This window comes from Rhinopithecus roxellana, chromosome 2 (assembly GCF_007565055.1).
Source record: "Rhinopithecus roxellana isolate Shanxi Qingling chromosome 2, ASM756505v1, whole genome shotgun sequence".
Lineage (NCBI taxonomy): Eukaryota > Metazoa > Chordata > Mammalia > Primates > Cercopithecidae > Rhinopithecus > Rhinopithecus roxellana.
The window spans coordinates 20,508,119-20,523,873 of NC_044550.1; positions in this window are offsets into that span (position 1 = coordinate 20,508,119).

Here is a 15,755-nt window from a genome sequence, read left to right on the forward strand (position 1 = left end):
CAGTTTCATCCTTAAAAAACAATGACTTGTATTAGGAGTACTGAATATAGTTTTTAGGGAGGAAGGTAAAATTGCACTCTGATTAATGATGTTATGGATTTCTCAGTTAGTTAGGGAAAGCATTTTCCTTTTTTTTTTCTTTTTCTTTTTTTTTTTTTTTTTTTGAGTCAGAGTCTCTCATTCTGTCACCCAGGCTGGAGTGCAGTGGCACGATCTTGGCTCACTGCAATCTCCGCCTCTTGGATTCAAGCGACTCTCCTGAGTCAGCCTCCCGAATAGCTGGGATCACAGGTGCCAGCTGGACCACCATGCCCAGCGAATTTTTGTGTTTTTAGTAGAGATGGGGTTTCACTATGTTGGCCAGGCTGGTCTCAAACTCCAGACCTCAAGTGATCCGTCTGCACTGGCCTCCCAAAGTGCTGGGACTACAAGCATGAGGAAATGGTTAGGAAAGCATTTTCTTAATGATAAAAATAGTTGCCATTAAGTTCTACCATGTTCCAAGCACTGTACTAAACACTTTAGATACATTATTTTATTGTATCTTCACAACAACCCTGCAAAATAGTACTTGTATTTATTTCACAAATGAGCATGTGAAGATCAGGGAGCTAGATTTAAATCCACGTCTATTTGACCTTAAAGTCCAGGTCGTTCTACTAAAGCATTTGCAATAGGCACTAAAAGTCCATGTTAGCTGTTCTTCCTTTTGTATACGGAACAAAGCACATTAGGAGAACATGAATCAAGTTCACTCATCTGAATTGAATGTGTCGCATCAGCATCATCTTGACCCAAGGATGGCAAGCAATATAATGAGCATAAGACAGAATCTACAAATTTGACTCATGGTTTGTTACTTTAACCAAGAAAGAGAACTGTATAGGAGAGAAAGGGAAAGCCACCCACCAGACCATCTATTTTTCTATTTTAATTAATAATTAACTATAATACACAAATACTTGTCTAATATCTACATTTCATAACCTGAAAAAGTCACATAATTCCAGAAATAGCACCTTTAGCTCCAGCATGCACTGACAAGGCAACTGCACTTGCTATGTCAAACACATAAAACAGATTCGTTCTGCCAAAACTCTCCGGGTAATGGTAATTAAATAGATGTTTGGTTACTCCTATCCTATATTCTGCACTAAGTTGATTAACCTGTTTAATGAGTATATGAGAATGACCAAAGCTGACCTCACATCAAAGAGTGCCATTGTTGCTGTGTGCTGACCTGAATTTTAATTGTGCACTAGGTTCTTTAATTGCACCAGGGATGTGCTAGAGAATAGAGTAGGTATTTTAAGCAGCAGTGGGTTTCTTGTCCCAGATGTGTTCAGTTACTTGTAACATGCCGTATTAGATGCTGATTTACACATCCAGGCTCTGAACACTCTCCATCTTTGCAAAGATTCGCAGTTCAACAGTTATGTTTGATGCAATTGGCAGTGGTGATTAGTTCATATGGTAAAACTTACCTTCATGTATTATTAAACATTACAAAGGAGTTGAGAAAAAAAGAGTCTGTAAATGAGTCAACAGTGAATAAATTCAGATCCAAACAGTGTTTGAGTCTCCATTAAGGTCTCTCACCTTGGTCTTCAGGTCTTCAGCCTCCATGAGAATCCTTAAAGGCTGATGTGTTTTCTTTATTGAGCACTGTCAGCAAGGACCAATTGTTACTTCAATCTACAAGTACCAGGTGGTAGACAATAGGAAGCCAGTTCTTAAGTGATAACATTGATTTTTTTTAAAGAACCCCAGAACTCAATAATATTGACTGCAGTCTTCTTGCCAATTCTCCTTTAGTTTATTTTTGTAAGCAACTCGAAGAGGGTATTTTAGCTAACCACTTGTGAGAAGATGAAGATGTTCTGAACTCATTTTTCATAGTAGTACTTTAAAAAAAAAAATTGAAGGTCATATACTTCTGCTGCTTAAACCTTAAAAAATAAGTGTCTTAAATTTTTTTGCAACAAGTTTTTTTTGGGGGAGGAGGTGTATATATAAATACAGATAAATAAAGTACTGCTGGAGGTGCAAGGTGAGCCCAGTAAGGATAGGAAGGGGCTCAAATGACTTCTGCCCTTCACTGTTTTTTATCATCTGTGACATCACTGTCCTCTGCTGTAAAATGGCATCTACTCCAGGATGGATAGCAGCGGTGTGGGTAGTGGGCATTGCAGTGAGGCTTAAAGGAATCATATGGGGTCAGTCGTGATCAGAGGGTGTATATGTCTCCGATTTGCCTAATCCCCGTAGTCTTGGATTCTCAAAGCTGTTTTCTTTTACTGTTTTTCTTCTCCTGCTGCCCGTGTTGCTCATGTAGTTTCTTGTCCTAACACTAACTTGTATTATGACCTTAGGACACTCATTTAACTTCTTTGGGCTTCAATTTCTTTATTTGTAAAATGAAGATTAGGACATTTTCTCCAAAGCTTGTTCCAGTAAATGCATTATCTGCTATTTTGTGGTAGTTTTGTCAAAGTATTTTGCTAAGATAGTTAAACTATTTCCTAAAATCCCTTTTATTTTTTGAGGTATCTTTGGATTTTATTTCACGTACCTCCACAAACATTTAAAGAACAAACCCAGTCTGTTGATTATGGATGGTTTTATGGATAAAGTAACTGGACTCCAGATAGTCTCACAATGATACTGGGGTTTTTCTCCCCCAGAATTGTGGTTAATTTTCTGAAGAGAAGTATTTATGTTGTGCATGCTGGTACATTATCACAGCCAGAAACAGGCCACGTTAGGAAAATCAGGAAAGATGGGCAGTAAAGGTGTTTGTGTTGTTGGCAGAATCCCATTAGTGGTAATTCTGTCTCTAAATGGAAAACACTATATGATTTTATTGTTCAGGGAAGATTGCTAGCACATCAGCTGGGCCTCTCGTTCACACAATAAGTCAGCAGGTGGTTAAGGAATTTTCGTTCCTCAGTGTGTCTGGCTAGCACTAATCCCATGTCTAAGTGGATAGTATTATGTGTTCACTGTGTTGACTGGAATGCCCTGCAGTGGGGCCTACTGTAGATGTTGACAACAGCGGCAGAAGCACAGACACATTCTGGGCAGACAGTGTCTGCATCACCTTTCTTAGGACTGCTCAGCTGAGGAACGGTCCTTAGGCAGATGGTGGCAGTGGGGGATGGGAGGGAGTGCTGAGGATGGAGGGGACAGAAAGAGAGGAGACTCAGAGTTCACTGAGGCCAGTGAGATACAGGCCCCTCTTAGGAAACAACTGTCCCATAAATTACCTGTCCCATAAACTACTGTGAGTAGTCTTTCTTCATCATCATCAAACTTTTCTTTTGGTGGCTTTTTACATTTTTTCAGCATCTATGTCTGTATTACTTCTGGTTCATATTTTGGTTCCAACCTAACTAGAAGTAGGGAGGCAGCATCAGGGTTCTGGATGTCTGGCCACTGGTCTGCATGTTTCCTTATGCCCTGTGCAGAGCAAACAGCAGTCTGCCTGGGACCATGCCCCTCCACAGCAGCCCTCCCCAGGATGGCTCAGGAAGCCCCAAGGGACTTATAGTAAAGGGAGTGGAGGTTTTGATCTTAACTCAGATCTTAAGTTTCTGCTTTTAACCCAGAAAGCTGGTTGAGGAAAATCGTCTATGCCTAAGCTGAGAGGAGGGTAGGTAGAGAATGTGACCTATGTCAACAGGAATGCAGGAAGAGGCACCATGAGGCTCCACAAAACACTAGTTCTAGAATCAGACTTAGATTTCATACAGCTGCATTGCTTATTATTACACGTAATAATTGTAGGTTCAAGGAACAAATAAATATTTTACTGAAATTATGTTTGGTTGTTTTCTCCCATTTGGAAAAGATGGGTTAGGCATAGCTGAGTTGTGAGACCTCTCAGGCATCAGGTTTTAGAATTAGTTCCTTACCTCTGAGGAGTTCAGCCTCAGTTCCAGTCACACTAATTAGTGGGTGAACTCAACCAAGTTTCTTGATCTCTTTGAGCCTCAAGTTCCTCATCTGCAACCTGGACCTAATGACATTAGCTATAGGAAATGGCCACTTAGAAGATACAAGAAGAACCTTTGTGAATATGTGATTAAGTACTATATATATAATTTCAATCTTTTGCCCCAGCCACAGTAACTATATAATGATTGTATTATGCACATGTTTTTGTATTAGTTTCATTCTAGGCTTCATTTTTGGTCTCTATTTTTGCTTTATAGTTTCCCACTTCCAGTTTATAAATCTGCTGAGTATATATATAGTTACATATATATATATGCAGTTTTTGGGAAAAGACAGAGTATATATAAATAATTGAATAAGGTTCAACCATCTTTCTAGTAGAGCACTAAAAGAATTAGAAAAATAGGCTAATTCCAAACTTCACCACGTTACCACAACCCAAGATGAGCCCTGCTAGCTTATACCAACCTCAATCACTGAATTATGTTATGTCACGCATCATCTGTGGCCCCTTACTGTCACTTTCTAGGAGAGATGATACTTGATCAGTGTTTACTTGAATGAAAAGGTCAGCTATGTTGGTCACCTTGTATAGTCCAGCATGGACAGATCTTAGCTTCAGACCATGTATACTCCAGGGCCACCAGGTTGGTGTGCTCTTTCCCCGATGCCATCACAAGCTGTCTTTCTGTGACAATATCTTTCAATTCACACTGGCAAGGCCAAGAAAGCCATTCATTCATTCCATAAACAGTTAATGATTTACCAGTTACTGTGGCAGGCACTCTGGGTGATGTAAGAATAAATAAGAGATGGGCCTGCTCTCTGGGAATGTGTAGTCCAGTGGAGAGACAACTATGTAGGTAACCTGGTATCACAGCAAGCCCTAGATAGAGGATGATGATGGTGGGGGTGGCAGTGATAGTGCTCCAAGTGGGAGCCCGAGGAAGGCATATCACTTTTATCCAGGAGGCTAGGGAGGGCACTGAAACATGATCTTACTGGGCAGGGGAGAGGGAGTGCCCTTCAGGTGGAGGATGCAGCACATGGACACAGTACAAATGGGGAGAAGGATATTCTGAGAATTTTTTATTCAGGCAGGAACTTTCTCAGCTCCTGAATTCTGAGCTTGGTGGCAAAGTGGAAATAAGCATGACGTTTGTATCTCAAGGACATTTTGTTTGTTACCATGAGAGAAAATTGACTGACTGAAAAAATACGGTTTTTAAATAATTGCATTTGTTCAATAGACATAATCCATGCTGACAGTGGCAGGGAGGTTGATAAAAAAAGCATTTATCTAGTTAACTTCCAATTGGGGAAAAACTTGTTAAAAAAAAATAAGGATCTAAACAAATCTGAATGAATTATACAGGTTGGTACTATGGTCTGAGTTTAGTAAATTATTTTTTTAGCCCTCTCCCTCTCTCTGTTTTTTTAAGTTTTTTTTTTTTTTTTTTTTTTTTTGAGACAGAGTCTCGCTCTGTTGCCCAGGTTGGACTGCAGTGGCGCAATTGCGGCTCACTGCAAGCTCCGCCTCCCGGGTTCATGTCATTCTGCTGCCTCAGCCTCCCAAGTAGCTGGGACTACAGGTGTCCGCCACCACACCTGGCTAATTTTTTGTATTTTTAGTAGAGACGGGGTTTTACTGTGTTAGCCAGGATGGTCTCAATCTCCTGACCTCATGATCCTCCCACCTCATCCTCCCAATGTGCTTGGATTACAGGCGTGAGCACTGCTTCCAGCCTTTTTAACTTTTATTTTAGCTTTGGGGGTACATGTGAAGATTTGTTACATAGGTAAAGTCATGTCACAGGGGTTTGTTGTACAGATTATTTCACACCCAGGAATTTAACCCAGTACCCAATAGTTACTTTTCTGCTCCTCTCCCTCCTCCCACTCTCCCCCCTCAAGTAGACCCCAGTGTCTGTTGTTTTCTTCTTTATGTTTGTAAGTTATCATCATTTAGCTCCCACTTATAAGTAAGAACATGTGGTATTTGGTTTTCTGTTCTTTTGTTAGTTTGCAGTTCCATCTGTGTTCCTGCAAAAGACATGATCTTGTTCTTTTTTGTGGCTGCATAGTATTCCATGGCGTACATGTATCATATTTTCTTTATCCAGTCTGTCATTGATGGGCATTTAGATTGATTCCAGGTCTTTGCTGTTGTGAACAGTGTTGCAATGAACATTTGTGTGATTTGACTTTATGGCAGAATGCTCTATATTCCTCTGGGTTTATATCTAGTAATGGGACTGCTGGGCTGAATGGCAGTTCTATTTTTAGCTCTTTGAGGAATCACCATACTGCTTTCCACATGGTTGAACTAATTTATAGTCTCACCAAGAGTGTATAAGTGTTGCCTTTTCTCCACAACCTTGCCAGCCTCTGTTATTTTTTTGACCTTTTTTTTTTTCCTGGATTTTTATTTTTTTAGTAGAGATGGGGTTTCACCATGTTGGCCAGGTTGGTCTCAAACTCCTGACCTCACATGATCTGCCCACCTCAGCCTCCCAAAGTGCTGGGATTACAGGTGTGCACCACCATGCCTGGATAATTTTTGGATTTTTAGTAGAGACAGGTTTCACCATGTTGGCCAGGCTGGTCTCGAACTCCTGACCTCATGATCCGCCCACCTCAGCCTCCCAAAGTGCTGGGATTACAGGCATGAGCCACTGCTCCCAGCCAATTTTTTTGACTTTTTAATAGTAGCCTTTCTGACTGGTATGAGATGCTGGCTCATACTTTTGATTTGCATTTCTCTAATAAGCAATGGTATTGAGCTTTCTTCATATGCTTGTTGGCCACATATATGTCATCTTTTGAAAAGCATCTGTTCATGTCTTCTGCCCACTTTTTAATGGAGTTGTTTGTTTTTCTCTTGTAAATTTGTTTAAGTTCCTTATAGATGCTGGATATTAGACCTTTGTCAGGTGCATGGTTTGCAAATATTTTCTCCCATTCTGTAGGTTGTCTGTTTACTCTGTTGATAGTTTCTTTTGCTGTGTAGAAGCTCTTAATTAGATCCCACTTGTCAGTTTTTGCTTTTGTCGAAATTGCTTTTGGTGTCTTTGTCATGAAATCTTTGTGCATTCCTACGTCCAGGATGGTATTGCCTAGATTTTCTTCCAGCGCTTTTAGAGTTTTAGGTTTTACATTTAAGTCTTTAATCCATCTTGAATTGCTTTTTGTATGTAGTCTAAGGAAAAGGGGTTTAGCTTCAGTCTTCTGCATATGGCTGACCAGTTATCCCAGAACCATTTATTGAATAGGGAGTCCTCTCCCATTGCTTGTGTTGGTCATCTTTGTTGAAGATCAGGCGGTTGTAGGTGTGAGGCCTTATTTCTGGGCTCTCTATTTCTACTTATCTTAAGAGAAAAAAAGTCCCAGGAAGACTCACAACTCACAATTAAATGATACCAGTGTTGGGCACAAACGTGGATAAAATCTCTGGCATTTTAAATTCAGAGATAAAAATAGTTTCCAGAAAACTGTTCCTTTAAAAAACAAGAGATATGAAATGTTGCGAGTCTCCAAAATGACAGAAATTACTAAAAATAAAACCAATGACAGGTAGCGAGAAAAAGCCCCACTTAACTTTAGCTTATGTAAACAAGTATATTTAGGAAGTGTACATAAACAAGTTTATTTATATATAATTCAGTGTATTATCTTCAAAAACATTGAATTCCCAAGCAGAATAATTAGTTTAAAATTAATGTGGTTTATTAACAATTAAAAATGATAACACAAGCTGAAGAAGATTGGAGGTGAAATGTTGAGTTTCCTTTGATAGGTAGAGTAATTACAAAGTGTGCTTTTGAAGTTCAAGAAGACAGCCTTAGGACACAACATTTTTAAAGTAAAAATTGGCTTGCACTCTGTTCAAGTGATTTATTTTGCACTAAGAAATGGGTGTGAGACATGATGTGATTTAAAATTTCATCCCTTGATGGAACTGCTTGAGGGTGACATTTTTTTTTTCTTTTTTCTTTTCTCAGCCTGCTCAGCCTATGAAGTTTCCTATCTAAAAGTTAATCTTCTGAAATTACTTAGGAATGTAAGGAAACCTAATCTTTTGGTGTGTAAACAAAAGGGACTAAGTATATCACTCCCCCTCTGACACCCAGGAGCCCAGAAGTGGTGAAGTAGCAGCTAGTAGTGCTTACTGTGGCAAAGCAAATCCAGCCATTCTTGTTTGGTTGCCTGCTAATTAATTACCTTCAGAAAACTGCACCTTTACCATCTTTCCCTCTCTAAGAAGGCTTGAAAGGTGTGGGGAATTGAAGAGGGGAGGTAGAATGTACTCAAAGAAGAAAGTTCAAAGGAACTGGGATTTAGTTAAAATAGAAGGCTAGATTATCAAGGGAACTGGGAGGGCATTGAGGGAGAGAAGACAAATGCAGTCATGCATCACTTAACAATGGGGGATACATTTTGAGAAATGATGGTTAGGTGATGTCGTTGTTGTGCCAACATACAGTGTACTCACACAAACCTAGATGGCATAACCTACTACGCACCTAGGATACATGGGCTAGTCCTCCTAGGCTACAAACCTGTACATCAGGTTATGTACTGACTACTGTAGGCAACAGTAAAACAGTGATAAGTATCTGTTTATCTAAATGTGTCTAAACATAAAAAAGTACAATAAAAATACAATATTATAATCTTACGGGACCGCTTTGTTTATGCAGCCTGTCTTGACCAAAATGTCATGTGGTGCATGACTGTAGCAGTTTAAAAAACTGGCTGATGGCAAAGATATTTCACTTGTTTTAGCAAGTGCTTTTTCTTTATTTCTACAAATGGAAAGAAATGCATTTAACCAACTTTAAATAAAGTTTTCAGTAGTCTATTGATGTAAGGAAAAAAGGTACTTGAAAAAAATGTGTCTGTTCGCCAGGCACGGTGGCTCACGTCTGTAATCCCAGCACTTTGGGAGGTGAGATGGGTGGATCACGAGGTCAGGAGTTCGAGACCAGTTTGACCAACATGGTGAAACTCTGTCTCTACTAAAAAAATACAAAAATGATCTGGGCATGGTGGCACGCACCTGTAATCCCAGCTACTCAGGAGGCTGAGGCAGGAGAATGGCTTGAACCTGGGAGGCGGAGGTGGTAATGAGCTGAGATTGTGCCATTGCACTCCAGCCTGGGTGACAGAGCGAGACTCGTCTCAAAAAAAAAAAAAAAAAAAAAATATCTATCATGATATGCTAGTAAATGCTGAAACACTGGCTGGCTGGACTGAAGGGAGGGAAGGCCTTGCTGTGCAGCGTTTGTCAATTTCTGTGGTGTAAATACTCCCCATGTGGTGGATTCTACAACCATGAGTCACTGACTGTGAATCTGGGAACACACCACTGGGCTTTCCACCAGAGAGATGCAGTAGATGTAAGTGGCCCCAAGAACATAGACAAAGGTAAAATGTAATTAAAAGAAGTGGGGAGGTGATGCTTTTCGAGTACTTCTTATCTTTGTTTTTAATATAGTTTGATTATAAGTTTATGCAATTTAATATTTAATAATAGCTTTCTTTTTAACAGCCAGCTCATAGCTTTCCTGAAAATTTAAGTTGTTTCTTAAGAACCTGTACAAGCTGGTTCTAGCACACCGCTAAATACATGTATAATGGCAAGTTATTGACTGTGGTAATCACTGCCCCCCACCTAGGGGGAGGGAGGGAGCTGTAGTTTGTGGCTAGGGACCTTCACCATTTACTCTGTATGCTTATCTTTTGTATATATTGCTAGTGTAATAGAAGTGAATAGAAAATGATTTTCATAAAATATCGATTGCGCTCATAACCAATACTTCCTTCCCTGTTTTCAACGGAGCCCAAGCCCCTGAAGTAGCATGGCTCAATGCAGAGAATATTGAACTAGGAACTAAAACTTGTCTTTTCATCCTGGTTTGACCTTTAAAAGACTGAATACCCAAGAGCAAGTTATTTAATTTCTCTGAGTGTTAGCATCTTTGTATGTCAAATGAAGAGACATAGATTTTATCTCTAAGGGTCCAGACAGTTCTAACCTTTGCATTTCTAATTATTTCTTATATCATTCAATACATTTACCATCTGCAGGAGATCAGAGCAGTCACACAAAGTATTCTGTGAAGTCTCAAATTATCCCATTTATTACTCATTTTATTTCCTGAGTTTTTGAAATGTTATAGATCTGAAATTCACGGTCAGTGTTGATAATTATAAAACTTGGGTGGGTGGAAAAAAATCAAGTTTTGGAAGCTGGCTAAAAAAAGGTCCAGAAGATGTTGTCTGACTAGCTCTGTTCCCTGCAGGGTGCATTGATTTGCTGGCTCATGGATGGTATGTATGACAAGAGGCCTGGGACCTGGGCCCTTTGGGAGCCCTCCCACGCCACCTAGGTTTATATTCTTCTAGAATGTATTGGCTTGAGAGCTGCCCCGAATATCAGTCTGCACTAGTCTGATTCTAGTCTCTGACCAGGGAAATTAGGAGTTTGGTTCCTAATTAAAAAAAAAAAAAAAAAAAAAAAAAAATTTCATTATTTGTATTTTTAAACTTCAAAATAGTAGATGTTTATTACAGAAAATTTAGCAAACAGATGAGCAAAAAAGGAAACAGAAAGATCACTGATGTCATAGAATTTTCCACTTTTTGTTGTTGTTCTGTTTTATATATATGTAAATGAATATATGGATGTTTTCAACGACATATGTTGGCTCTTGAGACTGGGGCACAGCATAGACTCAGAGTGTAGACTCTGGAGCCAAAATGTTCACATTGGAATCCTGGCTCCATCCCTCACTAACTGTGTGACCTCAGGCAATTCACCCTGCCACTTTGTGCCTTAGTGAAAAAAGGATGATACAGTCTACCTTGTAATGTTATTGTGACAATTCAGTGAGTTAATATGTATGAAATTCTTATAGAACAGTGCTTGGCATGCAATTCAATGAATGATAGCTATTTTTATTGTATTCCATTGTGTATTGATGCTCTGTAGTTTACTAATATCTTACTGTTGGACATTCAAGTGGCTTCTAATTTTTCACAACTGAGATGAAATCTGTTATAGGTTATAACTTTATATACATTCTCTGGATAAATCCTAGACATGGAATCATTTAGCATTCACATATTAAGGTTCTAAATACATATTATGAAAATTAAAGTCTTCCTTACATATAGCCAAATGAGTATCCACTAAGTGCGTAAACACGTCCCATCTCTCCCTCGTATCAATGCTGGTAAATGGGTTGGGCTTTCACATTTTCTTATCAAAATGAGAATTCCACTTATTTCCATAATATATACAAATCTATGCTTTTTATCTTAAATGCAGAAAAAATGCCCTGAGATATTATTAAACTGTGAAAATTAATTAAATCTTAAGGCAAACATTTTTTTTTTTCCAGAAATTAATTCACCAGGCTGTGCCTAGGCATGGATATACATCCATGGTAAGCAATTCACCCCCAGCCCCACTACTGGGCAAAAGCAGTAAAAGACACAAACTGCAGCTCCTCCAAGGTGGAGGGCAAGAGTGCCTCCCGCCTCCGCTCCTCAGCCTTATTGGACCTACAGATTCTGATCCTTCCTCATGGCTCTGAGGCAGACCCTTTCCCCAGCCTTGGAAGAAGATGCTATCGTCATCCCTGCTGGCTCCTGACTCCATTTGAGAGGTGTGTTCACTCAAATCATGGCCAGCCTGGCAGGGACGCTGATGAGGGAACTCCACAATAGGCAGTGTGTCAGCCAGGTTCTCCCACAGACCAGAACCAGCAGGGGACTGGAGACTCTCCACAGGCACTGAAGTTGCTGTCCCCAAGTGGGATTTCTTCTTCTGCAGGGAAACCTGAGTTTTGCCCTTGAGGTCTTCCAGCTGAACTGATTGATGAGAATCTCACAGTAACAACTAGATTCATGTTAAATTTTTTTTTTTTTTTTATTTTAGAAACAGAGTCTCACTATGTTGCCCAGGCTGGATTCAAATTCCGGGGCTCAAGTGATTCTTCCACTTTGCCTTCCTAAATAGCTGGGACTACAGTGTGGGCCACTATGCCCAGCTTAGTGTTTAATTTAATGACTGGGTGCATTAGCCTGGCCAATTGACACATATGACTGGCCATCACAGGCAGTCACAAGAAGAAGCAGTGTTCATGAAGGATGGCCTGAGTCCTGCTCCCACCGGGTCCCTAAGCCCCCTTTGAGTGCCATACCAGGCAATGTGCATGATTACTGGGTGATGTAGAGATGCCCTTACCCAGCTCTTCTTCTGCGAGAAGATAGTGCTAAACTCTCTGCATAGAAAGGCATAAGGGAGCTTATTATTCCTCTTTTCATGTAGGGTGATTTGGAAATCACAGATCATCAAAGTTATGTGATAAATGATTTCAGAAGGAGGTCTGAAATACCCACTTTAAAGACTATGGTGGAGGGGACCAGAGGATTAATCATGGTATAACTCAGTGATTCCAAGTATAATTCCAAGGTGAGTTCAGAGGAACACTAGTTCCATGGGATAGCAAATAATAGATGAAAGGTAAAGATTCTGAGGTAAAAAAAAAAATGTTTAAGAAAATCTGGCTTAACATCAACAGTAGACTGGATACAGAAAATGTCATACATATACACTGGAAAACTATGCAGTCATAAAAACGAATAAGATCATTTCCTTTGCAGCATCATGGATGGAGCTGGAGGCCATTATCCTAAACAAACTAACACAAAACCAAATACTTCATGTTCTCACTTATAAGTAATAGCTAAACCAAGAAAACACATGGCTACTAAGAGCAGAACAACAGACACTGGGGCCTACTTGAGGGTGGAGGGTGGGAGGAGGGAGGGGAGCCTCCTTAATAGGTTAATGTACTAAAGACAGGAGTCTCTTTAGTTTAATAGGCTAATGTACTAAAGAGGAGCCTCTTTAATAGGTTAATGTACTAAAGAGAGGAGTCTCTTTAATAGGTTAATGTACATGGGAACTCTTGAATGGGTATTCTGGTATGCAGTGTTTACAAGCTTACTTGATTACAAAAACAGTTTTTTGCTGAGCACTTTTTGAGTCTAGTGTCCCACGAAACACCTTAAGAAAAGATGTTATAGCCTGCAGTGCTAGCCACCCAGAATAAAGAATAAAGATGGGATACACTTTCTTCCACGTTATCCCACTTATTGCCATTTAGCACCACTAGATTCTATGCAAAAGTAAATTTACTGAGAAATTCACTTCAAAGACGCCATTGAACCCCTGCATTTATTGCATGCCCATTATGTGTTACTGCCAGGAATAAGGGCTGCATGAGACCAACACAGACCCTAACTTCATGGAGCTTATGCCTTTCTCTAGACATATATCGCATGAGGAAGTGACCTGCTGACTACACCTTCATTCCAGATAGGGTCCAACAGACCTGACATCAACCCTGGTGCACAAGTTTCCAGGAGTTAAAGGATTGTAGAAATGAGACCATGTGTCCAAACAGCCTGTTCCTTGGCAGAAGGAAGAGAAATGCTAAGAAAAATCACATCTGTCTTGCCAGGGAACTAGTTCAAAACTAAAAGAAAGAGGATCTTTTCCTCTGGGGTGGGCAGTTTGGCAGAAAGCAGTGCCTTAGAGTTTGATGGAAATAAAAGGTGGCCAGTCTCCCCTTCTTGCTGCCCATGTCTTCCCTTGACAGCCAGAGAAATCTTTGACTGAAAACCTTGAATGTGGGGGAAAAAGCAAATAACTAAAAAGCCCCCATCTTTCACAACCATGTAAGTTAAAAAAGCCAACTAGGGATGCCCATACCCAAGGTTCTTATCTTTGGGTTCCTGGTCAGTTTCACTTTGACAAAGAGGAATTTTAATCAATGTGAGACATTTTTTTTGTGACTCTAAAACAGTAAAAATGCCTCATTAGCTGTTTTATGCAGGGCTGCTGCTTCTTGGGCTTGCCACACACTGTATCCTACTGGTCGAGCTCAGCTGGGCCAGCTGGAACATAGCCAGCTAGCTCCTGGTGGTGAGTTCATCTGCAGTGTTCTAGATTAAAGCTCCTATCTTGGGGAGGTGCTTCTGAGCAAAATGGAGGAAGTGGTTCTCCCAGAGGATCACTGGGGAGCCAGGGAGACATGACATGCAATCAATCCTTCCTTCTGTCTTACACATGATATCAATCAACAAACTTGTACTGACATTGCATTAAGGAGACATTAAGGTAGATCAGGTATCTTGAGAGTAGAACTTTAATTCAAATTGGGAAATTATAAGTAGATGTTTTCCCAAGTTGGAATTGGACGTGGACCTGAAAAGTTTTCCTTTTATGTTTATTCTAGTTTCCAGCCTCTGTCCTCTCAGCCCATAAGTCCTTCCATTTGCAGATTCAGTTTTATCCAATTTTTATTATAACTCAGTTCTGATTAGGACAGCAAGCAGGTTCAGTACCCTTGGCATACCAGGTAGTGGGGCATGACTTAATCTTGTTGCCACAGACTGTTTCGGGGATGAGTACTGACCTGCCCATTTAGTTGTAGCTTTCTCCTAATATTGTCCCCCGACTTATTTTCACCCTATCCAATCTTGATGTTTGAATTTCCTTGACATTCCTTCTTTTAGATTCCTTTGGGGTCTGCAAAGGATGCTGCTTCACCTTGTAGGAGTTAATACCAAAGTAAGTCAATTTCTTCAACCAAATTTGCCCTTAGTCCAAGCAAGACTGATCTAACTGATCAAGGAAATTGCCTATAAAGGTCAGTTATGACCACAGGCAAACTTGTGAATGGCAATGGTTGATAAGGCATGCTCAGGGACCTGTCCATGTGAATTCAAATCCTAGGTCTGCCACTTACAAGCTGTACAGTCTTTGGCAAATCACTTTATCTCTTTTTTTCTTATCTATAAAATAGATATACAAGCTTGTAGAGTTGTTGGGAGGATTAAGTAAATTGTAACACCTTTAGAATAGTGTGTGTCACATAGTAAATGACCAATAAAATTAGTAATTGTTGTTACTATTATTATTTTCCTGGTTGACCTAAGGGAACTCTCAGTTTAGTAGAAACAGAATCCACCTACTTGGGTTCTGGTGTCAGAGTGGGTAGAGGTGTGGGAAATGCTCATTTGGACTGTGAAACTCATATTGGTAGTTCACACTTGCAGAGAGTTCAGGTTTGACCCTGTAAGTGTTCACCTCCCAAATCTGCTAAAACAATTTGACAATTGGAAGTTAAAATGTGGTCCATTATAAGTTTGAGTGCAAGGTAAAAATTATCACCACTCACATCAAACTACCAGTGGATCCATTAAGCAGGAGCATAGGGCAGGAAAACAGGCTGCCTCTGGCCTCATTTGCCATTGGAGCACTGCCTGCTTGGGTATCCCTCTCCACCTTTGAACACTGAGCTTTGAACTGTTGCCTAAGACTCTAACACCTTCTCTTTAAGAAGACTTCTTAATTTGACTCTTACCCCCAGGGAAATCCACTTGCCAAAAATTCCAACAGTAACTATGGACTGAGATCCTGGGGGTAAATTAGTATTGGATTTCTGGGCAATTTGCCCTAAATGCTAATGTATAAAAATGCACCTGGGTAAGGACATTTTTCTTCTGAATCACAGATTCATGGCCTAATTAATTTTTACTATCAAGAAGAAAAATGCTAGTTGTTTTTTTTTTTTTTTTTTTTTTTTAACTAAGTACAATTGTCCCTCCATACCATGGGGGATTGGTTTCAGGATCCCCACAGATATGAAAATTCAAGAATGCTCAAGTCCCTTATATAAAATGGCCTAGTACTTGCATATAACCTACACACATCCTCC